Consider the following 10,800-nt stretch of genomic DNA (forward strand, 5'->3'; position numbering starts at 1 on the left):
CAGCTCAGTGGGGCTGGGAGGCAACCACAGGCCACAGGCCAGAGAGGGTGTTCAGACCCTCACATCCCCAAGATGCTATTCTCATACCCCAGGCCTTTCTGACTGGGAAAGTCTTTCAGAAACCCACAGCTGGCTCTTCCCAAAAAGCTGCCTGAGGGAACCCAGCAGCACAGGGCCCTGTGTCCCGGCCAGGGCAGGTGGCCCGGACTAGGTGCAAGGCAGCACCGCTTACCTTTGACCTGTAGGCCTTCCCACATTGCTTTCCCTCCATAAATCTCTCCTCTGTCCCTCATTTCTTATAGCCCTTTTCACTTCTGAATATTAGCTTATATATGCACCTATTGATTTGCTTATTAACTGTCTCCCCCAGTAGAATATAAATTCCATGATGACAGATTGTTTGTCTTATTCATTGCTGTATTCCTAGGATCTAGAACAGAGCTTGGCATATAGTAGTTCCTAATTTAACAAATGTTTGTTCAATGAATCAATGAATAAAATGATCACGGTAACAACTGTTTTTGACGGGGCTTTTATCCCCATGTTTATAATCAGTATGCTGAGGTCACAGAGGCAAGAGCTTTGCCCAAGATCAGACCACTACCAGTGGTATGAGTGTCCCAGGCAGGACTCAATGCTAGTGGCCAGGCCAGCCCACGTGGGGCTGGGAGAAGCTCTGCCATGCTAGGCGGGCATGTTCTGATGGAGCGTGAAGATCTGGGGGAGGCTCTGAGCCCCAACCGTGTCTGTAAAAGGAAGGCTTCGTGTAGGTAATGGCTCAAACCCCTTCTAGTACTGAGGTACTAACACAGTGTCTCCTTTGTGACACTTGGACCTTATCTGGAGGACTTGGGCACCAAATTCTATCTTCCCCCATTGTCCGCATGCAGTGGCAGGAATCTTCTGGTCCAAAGATCAGTTCATCAGGACCTTTGTCAAGTGGGGCATGGTGTGCTTGGGTACGCTAAGTCAGGGGCTGAGACTCACCACAGTAGAGGTATGGAAACAACCCTCATATCCACTGACAGGTGAATGGATAAAGAAAATGTGGCATATACACAAAGAAATTGTGGCATATACAATGGAATATTATTTAGCCTTAAAATAAAGAAAAACAAGGAAATCCTGTCATTTGCAACAATATGTATGGATGTGACAGTTACTTTTATGTGTCGACTTGACCGGGCTAAGGGATGCCCAGATGGCTGGTAACACGTTATCTCTGGATGTGCCTGTGAGGGTGTTTCCAGAAGAGATTAGCATTTGATTCATTCAGTCAACTGGGTAAAGATGTCCACCCTCACCGATGTGGGCAGGCATCATTCAATCCATTGAGGACCCAGATGGAACAAAAAGGTGAAGGAAGGGCCAATATGCTCTCTTTTCTTGAGCTGAGACATCCATCTTTTCCTGCCCTCACATATTGGAGCTCCTGGGTCTCCAGGCTTACACCAGTGCTCTCCTGGTTGCCAGCCACTGGCTTCCCTGGTTCTCTGCCTTGCAGATGGCAGACTGTGGGACATCTCAGCCTCCATAACAGCATGAGTCAGTTCCTATAATAAATGTCCTCTTTTTTTTAATGGCAAGGTTTGTTTTTGTTTTTTCTTTTTAATGTTTATTTATTTTTGAGAGAGAGAGAGAGAGAGCATGAGAGAGGGAGGAGCAGAGGAAAAGGGGACAGAGGATCCGGAGTGAGCTCTATGCTGACTGCAGAGGGCCCAATGCAAGGCTCACGAACCATGAGATCATGACCTGAGTTGAAGTCAGACCCTTAACAGACTGAGCCACCCAGGAACCCCATAATAAATGTATATATGTATCATGTTGGTTCTGTTTCTCTGAAGAGCTCTGATTAATACAATGGAATTGAGGTCATTATTCCAACTGAAATAAGCCAAACACAGAAAGACAAATACTGCATAAACTCACTTCTAGGTAGAATCTAAAATAGTCAAACTCATAGAAGCAGAGAATAAAATGGTGCTTGCCAGGGGTTGGGGGGCAGAGGTAATGGGGAGGTGATGGTCAAAGAGTACAAAGTTTCAGGTATGCAAGATAAGTAAGTTGGGGAGCTCTATTGTATAGTGTCTATAGCTAACAATACCGTATTGCTTAAAATTTTGTAGATGAACAGATTTTATGTTAAGTGTTCTTACCACACACATAATAGTAACAACAACAACAACAACAATAATAATAAAAAATAAAGGGGCAAGAGGAAACTTTGGAAGGTGATGGACATGGCTATGGCCTCGGTGGTGAATGTTTCACAGGCATAAACTTGATCCCCAGACTCACTGAGTTGTACGTATTAAATATCTACAGCCTTTTACGTGTCAATCACACCTCACTCATGTGTTTCAAAGAAAATCAGGGACTGAGAGGCGGGACCACAGAGGGGGCAAGGTGAGTGCTGAGGCAAGAGCACATAGGAATTATAACAAGGAAGGGGCTGCAGACAGGAGAGCGGAGCGCTGGCCAGAAGGGCTCTGGGTAGCCAAAAGTGGCCTTCTGCCCTCTCTTAGGCTCTCTCCACATCCCTGCAGGCAGCTCTCCCCCCGTGGTGCAATGCCTTCTCATGTACCTTCAGGGAGGCCAGTTAGGGAGAAGCGGTGACATAGGAGGATGGTGTCCTGTGAGGAGTGTCAGAAACAGTCCAGCAAGTGTCAGGAGTGTTTTTTTCATATTGTGGGTCACCATTCATTAGGTGTTCATCAAATCAACCAAATGCAGAATTTTCAAGCATTTTAAAAAATGAAATAGAGAACAAAATAGCCTAGAATAGAAAACAACAAAGTGAATGGGAGTTTTATTTCATAAAACTTTTGTATCAGGTGTGTGTGCGTGTGTGTGTGTGTGTGTGTGTGCGCGCGCGCGCGTGCACGATTATACTACAGTGGGTTGCAATATAAAGTTTTTTTGTTCTTACAGATTGTGGTCAAAGAGTTTGAAGAAACCAAACCACTGGTCTAGAGATCTTTCTTCATTTATCATCTTTGCTTTTCAGAGATGTGGGAAAGTCCCAGCTGAATATAAGCACATTTTATTCTATTAGTCAAGTAAGCATGCACTGAACAGCTGTTACTGTCAGAGGCTCAGAAGAAGGGGTGCCTGTCTCTACAGAGTGTGTGTTGGGGCTGTGACAAGAATCAACACGGAAGACAATATGAGAAAAAGGGTGCCATACTGGGGGGCAAGAGTGGGGCTAGATGAGCAGCTGGATGTTTGAACGTTACCACTCTGATGCCACCTTCTTGATGCTCTGACCGGTTTTGTCAAAGTGTAAAACACGTTTTAAAATCATCAATTTGCAAAAAGAATCTTATCACCCCTATTCCATTTCTGATTCTTACCCCACCCAAGGAGGTGAGGCTCAGGAATATGATAGGAATGCGTGTACTTGGCCTTTTTGTTTTTTTAAGCCTAAAGTTTAACGGTTGGGTTTTAGGCTGAGTCAAAGTGTCCCCGCATCAAAACAACTGCATAAAACAGCTGCTCCTGTTGCAGTCAAAATGGTGCAGGAAAATTCCATGGACCTTCCCTGTGGGCCCCACACACAAACTCTCATTTCTCCACGCTGCCAATTTGAGGTCAGTATGCCTTAAAAAGGGTGGCATTTGTGTCAGCCAGTCCTGGCCTCCTAGGCGAGAGCTAAGTAAACAGGAGTCCTGGGGAAGACCACTTCTTCACGAGGGCCCACGGTGGATTTTTCCAAGGGAATGAAAGGTTGCCTTTGTACAGAGGAGAAGGGAAACAGAATCTGCTATTTCACAGCTGCCCATTCTCCATGACCTCATCGGTGTTGACTTTCTCGCCATTTCATCTCTCTTGGAGCCACAGAGAAGCCAGGGAGGAGCCTGGTGAACAGTGCCACCTTCACTATAGAGAGCGGTCAGGGGAGGTGGAGAAGTCACTGACAGCTACCCCTCATGCCAGGTGACCCGAGCTGGAAGAAGGACGGGGACAGTCGTGAGCCCCTGAAACAAAGCTGCCTTGCCTTGGACAAGGTGTGTACAGGTTTCAAATGCCTACGGGCCAGATGTCAATTTTTTTTGGCTTGCATTATTTTTCTCAGAAGGAAGCAACATGGAAATGACACCGGGCCTGTAATTCAGGCACTTCCTGGAAAACCATAATTACCCATCACATTATAATTACCCACCACTGCTCTCTTCCATTTGGAACTCTTGCTTCCGTGAGTTCTATTCTTAAATTCCTTCCCCGCCCTGAGAAACAAGACAAAGCATTTTAAATGGTTTCTTGATGAATATTTTTCTCCTCATAGATATATTCTGTGCTTTATATATTCCATGCCACCCCTTGAACATCTACTTTAATTTTCATATAAGTGAGATTTGTCTAAGTGACTGAAAGGAAAAGAGCAAGGAAGGAGTTCTTTTCCATGACCAGCAAAGAATAGAACTGAATGTCATCTCCTGATTTTGCTGCTTCTTTAAAACATCTAGAGAGAATTGTTTCTTCAGGAGGAGCCAGCCTGGTGTGGTAGTAAGGACACACTACCACCCAGCTGTTTGACCTTGTGTGAGGTGCCCATCTTTCCAGGGGCTGGCTATAGGTTTAGACTAAATCAGCATTTCCCAAGGACTGGAGCTCAGACACCAGGGATTTTAGGTGACACAGGAGCAGAGCCTCAAATGATATCAAAGCAGGCACTGAAGGAGCACTGTCCTTTGCAGTCCCTTTTCAGTTCCTTAATCCTGTAGAAGAGAAGGTCTCCATTTGGTGCTGGCGGGCCTTTAACACTTCTCTAATGACTGTGATCTTCCTTTATAACATACTGAGCAGGCCTTAGCTCTGAGCCATCTGCTGGCAATAGCAGCTAGAATTTAATAACTTCGTTTTGATTTTATTATATTCACTTTTTCGGCTACCTTCTACTTATTTTAAGTATATCTTATTTTTCTATTATGGTGAAAATATGGCTTCCTTTTTTGTTTTTATTTTCTTGCTTTTTGAAAAACGGCTTCCCATTTTAACATAGTTGGGGGAAGCAGGGCTTGAGGTAGGGAGGTACTTTAAGTACACCTGTCAGGATTAAGTTTTCCAGATATTAGAAAAGACCAAAGGAAAATATACAAAAAGTTTTTACATACGCTTTGTGTCCCTACACACGTGGCCACTCCCTCCCCCACTATCAACATCCCACACCAGAGTGCTATATTTGCTACAAGTCATAAACCTACATTGACACATCATTGTCACCCAAAATCCATGCTTGACATTAGGGTTCACTCTTGGTGTTATACATTGTATGGGTTTGCACAAATGTATAATGAGATGTATCCACCATTATGGTATCATACAGAGTAGTTTCACTGACCTAAAAATCCTCTGAGCTTCACCTATTCATTCCTCCCTCTCTCCTCTCAACCCCTAGAAACTACTGATCTTTTTTTTCTTTTAATTTTTTTTAACATTGAAACTACTGATCTTTTACTGCTTCCATAGTTTGCCTTTCCCAGAATGCCATATAGTTGGAATCATACAGTACATAGCCTTTTCAGATCACTTCTTTCACTTAGTAATATGCTTTAAGGCCCCTCCATATCTTTTCATGGCTCGATGATTCATTTCTTCTTAGCACTGAAGAATATTCACTGTCTTCATGTACTTCAGTTAATTTTATCCATTCATTTACTGAAGGACATTGTGGTTGCTTCCAAGTTTTGGTAATTATAAATAAGACTGCCATAAACATCCATGTGCAGCTTTTATGTGAACATAAATTTTCAACTCATTTGGTTAAATACTTAGGAGTTCGATTAGGATCATATGGTAAGAGTTTAGTTCGTAAGAAACTGCCAAACTGTTTTCCAAAGTAGCCATGTATCTTGTATTCCCTGTACATATTGCATTTCGCAATACTGATTTTGGGGTTACAAAGCAAGTTTAGCAAGTAGGTAAATTTGCAGATATGGAATCCTAGAATAAAGAGAACAGACTGTAAGTATTTTCCTCTCTCTTTTACTTTTTCTTATTTTTGCTGGTTTCCATTTTCCCCCTTGTTAATTTGAATGTTCTATTCTACTTTTGCATTCCATTCTCTCCTGGTTCATTTATGATTAGCCTCGATATATTTCTTTTTCCTTAACAGGTAGATAACTTGAATAGGCACAGTCCTATAAAGTTTATTTCATTAGCTTCTAGCTTTAGTACTAGATGAAAAGTGTAATGCCAATCTGGTTCTTTTCTCTTTATAGGTCAGTTGAGGTAATTGCCTGGACCTTATAACATTTTCCTCTTTTATCCTTAGGGTTCAGAAATAGACCTAGGTACTTTCTTGTCAGTTCAGTCTGAAATTCAGGAAATCTTTTTTGTTGCTGTTGTTGTTTATTTTATTATTTTTTGAGAGAGAGACAGAGACAGAGTGTGAGCAGGGGAGGGCAGAGACACACACACACACACACACACACAGAATCTGAAGCAGGCTCCAGGCTCTGAGCTGTCAGCACAGAGCCCAATTGGGGGCTTGAACTCATGAGCCTTCGAGCTATGAGATCATGACCTGAGCCAAATTAGGCCGCTCAACCGACTGAGCCTGCAGAGAGCCCCCAGGAAATCTTTTCAATCTTACAGATTGAAGTTTTCCTTCAGCTCAGGGCAAAATTTTTCAATCACATTTATTATTTCTTTCATCTATTCCATTTTCTTCTTCTGGAAGTCCTGTTATTTATAAGTTAGGTCATTAGATCTGCCCTGCCAAAGCATTTTTCCCTCTAATTTCCATCTCTATATTTTTTGTTCTGAACTTTAAGCTATTTGCTGATCTTGATTTACCAGGCTGCATATCTGAATCTCAGTAGTGATCATTTTCTCCTTCAACTCATCAACTGAACCATTTAATTGGGAAATCATATTTTTAGCTCCACAGTCTCTTTTTACTATATTTAAATATCTGTAGTGCTTATTTTTTTTAAAACTCAGGTTGCCATCTGCCTCTTTCAGCAGTTCTAGGTCACTGGATGTATGCTGTTTGTCCTTCCTCTCTCTGCCAGTTCACTGAGGCTCAGGTCCAAGTGCTGGAGCACCCTAAGGGATGGGCATTCTGTTGGCAGAAAAAAGGGGGAAAGGACCCTATCCTAATCAAGGCAGCTTAGATGTGGTCATGCTGCCCATCTCCTGCAGAAGCATCTGGAAAATACCTCCTCAGTCTGGGTTTCATGCAGTCACCAACCCCAGGAACAAGGGAACTTACCCCGCTGGTTCAACGACTTCTTAGCTGCTGGGATGAGGCACAGGTGTCTTCATCTGGCCCAGTGTCAGCCTTCCCTTGAGGGGCCACAGATCAGGCCCAAATTCCACAGGATCCACCTCTTCTCCAACCTTGTTTCAAGTATTTCATGAACTGATGGGGGAGAACAACCATTCCTCATTCTTTTCACCGGTCCCTACAACTGTTTAGTGAAGGAAAGAGAGAGAGAGATTCATTTTGAAGCGGATGAAAAGGGAGCCACAGTCATGTTACCATGTCCTCAGAGTCACCTCTAAAACATCCTCTAAAAATAAATTTAAGTGAAAAAGCAAGAGGACTTACAGAAACATATTAAGTAAATACTGTTATAGGTGGTACATGATATGACAAAAGTCACAAGAGTGGTATGTGAATGACAAAACCTGAGAAATACTGCACCAGAAAAATGTTGAATTTCCCTTCTGGTGTGTTATTACTCTGTAAAGCAGAATTACTGACTGTTCTTCTAAGAGGGTGTATGCATTGCTTTAAAGGAAAAAAAAAAGAAAAGGAGAGATCACAATCAAGACTAAACTAATAAAATGACTTCTCCATGGTCCCGCAAGCCCTATATCCGTATACACACACACACGTGTGTGTGTGTGTATATATATATATATACACACACACACACACACAAACATATACATATATATTTTTATGTGTATACCATGTATGCATGATACATATGTATCATATTATACATGGATTATACACGGATTATACACGGATTATACACGGATCCCAAAATGGAAGCAAATAATTAAAGAAAGCAAGGAGGCAGGGATTATAATGTTTTACATATAATCCAGTTGAGTGATAGCAGCAAGGACACAGAACCCTGTCGCTACTAGAGAAAGGCAGGACAGGAATTGTGGCCATTATAAGGGACTTCCTCTCACAGGGCACCCCCTCCATTTACTACAGGGAATAATTTTTTTCAAAACAAGAGCCTCACGTTTCCTTTGTTGTGTAGTGTTCATTGTCACTTGTCCACACAGTGTAAGGAAGTGGGGGAGGGAAGGTCACTGAAGCACTTCTTAGAAGCCCTGAGGGCACACATACCCCCCCTCAAAGCCACACACACACACACACACACACACACACACACACACACACGCACGCACGCATACCTTAAACATGCAAACATCCACAGCCTCAGGTCACCCGGCTACCATTAGCTCCTCAATAACAAAGGGGTACTGACTCCATTTGCAATGGATGCGCCCAATTGTTCCACTGCCCTCAGGACTGAACACTCCACTAAACTCACAGAAGTACCTCCGGACTTCAGGAAAGCTTCAGGCCTAAGGGGATGGGCAGAAAGGGCTGCTGTCCTGTCTCCTGCCTTGCCGGGTTCAGATTCATTTTAAGGAGTATAAAGCGCAGGGAAGGTACCTAGCCTACAACACTAGTTGCGAAGACCTACCGGCTAGCGAGGCAAAATGAGCGCTCTTGAAAAAGTACTCAGCGGGTGCACCCACTTGGCACCAACACGTGGCAGTGCCACGGCCAGGTTGCAGCCCTTGCAACTCCGATCCAGGGCTCTCGATGTGGCTGCCCTGGCTGACACTGTGGCCCCTTGGCTTCTGATACTGTCAGTCCGAAGCAAACGCCCCTGCTTTCTCTAGTCGGCTTGTGTGCCAGCAAAGAAAGCCACTACGTCCTCGGCACGGGGCTCGCCACACCTGTGACCTTTCCAGGGACTCACTGGCCCCGAGCCCCGCGGGAGCGTGTGAGCGTGCGTGTGCGTGTGCGTGTGCGCGGGCGCACAATGGCCCAGCCCCGAGGCTCCGGCGCACCGGGATAGACGAGCCCTGCCTGCGCAGCACAATGGTCCGCTCGCCCGGCTGGCGCGTGGCCCAGCCCGGCGCGGGGGTGGGGGTGGGGTCGGAGAATTCGGTTATTGTTCGCGGGGCCCGGCGGCCGCCGCTGCAGCCGACGGGCGGCAATCCATTCAGCCGACAGACGGCGTCTCGCGCTGCGGCGGCGCGTCTCCCCCGCGCACCTGCCCGCGCCCCTCCCCTCCCCGCCCGCCATCTGTCGTCTGAGCGCCATTGTAAGCAGCCGTGCCGGGCGTCCTGGACGACACCCAAGAGGACCCGAGGCTTAGGCCGGGCGAGAGGCAAACAAGGAGAGTTTATTCCCAGTCCCGTTTGGAGGTGACCTTCAGCAAAAGAGCCAAGCCCCGGGGGCATCCGCCCGTTCTGCCGCCCTCCAGCTTTTGGCGCAGGGTTTCTTTCGGGGCCGTTCCTGAACCCGGACACCCAGGGTCGGCAATCAGAGCGGCAGGCTTTCTGGGATGTTATCTGGGACAGGACCAACCCGTCAGCGGGCAGATCCCGCCGCTAGCTTCCCTGAAGAGCCCCCGGGAGCCCGTTTCAAATGCAGATGCTGGTTTTGTCTGCACGTCTGATCCTCCGAGTTTACCCCAATTGTCCAGGCCTCTTGGGATACTGGATTGAAAGAAGAGTTTCTCTTTTCTGCAACTGCAAATGCAGCCTTTTCAAGTCCCACCTGCCAGCCTGCTGTCCTGGCAGTCTTTTCTTCACCCGCATTTGTTTAATATCTCACATCTATCTTCCTTTAATGTCACTGGAAGTTTCAAATGCTTTGATATGTACGGACCAAAAGGAAAACAAACAAAACAAAACAAAGCTATGCTCATTGTGGTCATTGTGAGTTTGCCTTTTCAGAGAGCAGCTTTTGTCCCCCCAAGATTCGAATCCTCCCTCCCTCCTAGGTACCTCCCCAGCCCCAGCCTGAGATGCTCACCCTCTCCTCACCCAACCCCACCACCCCCACCCCGCCACACAACACCTCTTTTTATAGATGGGAAATCAAAGGCGGGGAGACTGGAGGGGCTGTGGACAGATGTGGACTTTATCTCTCTGTTTTTAAAACAAAAAGCACCCACACTTGAATGGGACTACTATTACTAGAAGGCGTGTGCATTCAAAGAGGGGTGTCAGAGCTCAAGGGGGTTCGATTTGGGGTTTCTCCAGGCTGACATGTCAGTAGCTGTCTGTCTCTGGACCCTGCTGCCAGGAAAAGGGGGCACTGGTACCCCAGAGGTTTCTGACCCCCAGGAAGCATGCTCACCACACAATGCAGGGCAGGATCCCATGCAGAGCAGGCTCTCCTCCTCTAGAACTTTCAGTGCTTCCAGCTCATGAGTCTCCATCCATCCAAAGTCCTGGTGGGGAGAAATTGGAACTAGGAATGGAGAAGTCTTGCTGGGATATTGCTCCGCAGGCTTCCTCCCTTGGACAGAACTAGAAACAGAAAAAATGTACTTCTGTAAATCCCTTTCCCAGTCCTTCAACTCATAGATGGATTCTTTAAGTATGTTAATATTACTCATGATTCCTGGGCTGTGTATGTATATGTGCAAGTGTGTGTGTGTGTGTGTGTGTGTAGGTAATACACGGTACAGAATTCAAAAGGAACAAATGGTTATTTGGTGAGAGACAAATTTCCCTTCCACCCTGTACCCAGAATGCCCATGTTTGCTTTTCTGTTTCTGCTTGGCCCCAAGAACACTAGGC

At 45.7% G+C, this 10,800-nt stretch overlaps 1 long non-coding RNA gene across 1 annotated transcript in view; it reads right to left on the reverse strand.

The window, feature by feature from the left end:
• LOC123611539 overlaps positions 1-10,527 on the reverse strand; it is a 30,247-nt gene extending 19,720 nt beyond the window's left edge. Inside the window, exons 1-2 of the long non-coding RNA XR_006718714.1 lie at positions 10,355-10,527; positions 7,217-7,415 (exon numbers count right to left, since the gene is read on the reverse strand). This is a non-coding gene — a long non-coding RNA (uncharacterized LOC123611539). The remainder of the gene's footprint in view (positions 1-7,216; positions 7,416-10,354) is intronic.
• Between the last annotated feature and the right edge of the window lie 273 nt (positions 10,528-10,800).

Source organism: Leopardus geoffroyi, chromosome C2 (assembly GCF_018350155.1).
Source record: "Leopardus geoffroyi isolate Oge1 chromosome C2, O.geoffroyi_Oge1_pat1.0, whole genome shotgun sequence".
NCBI lineage: Eukaryota > Metazoa > Chordata > Mammalia > Carnivora > Felidae > Leopardus > Leopardus geoffroyi.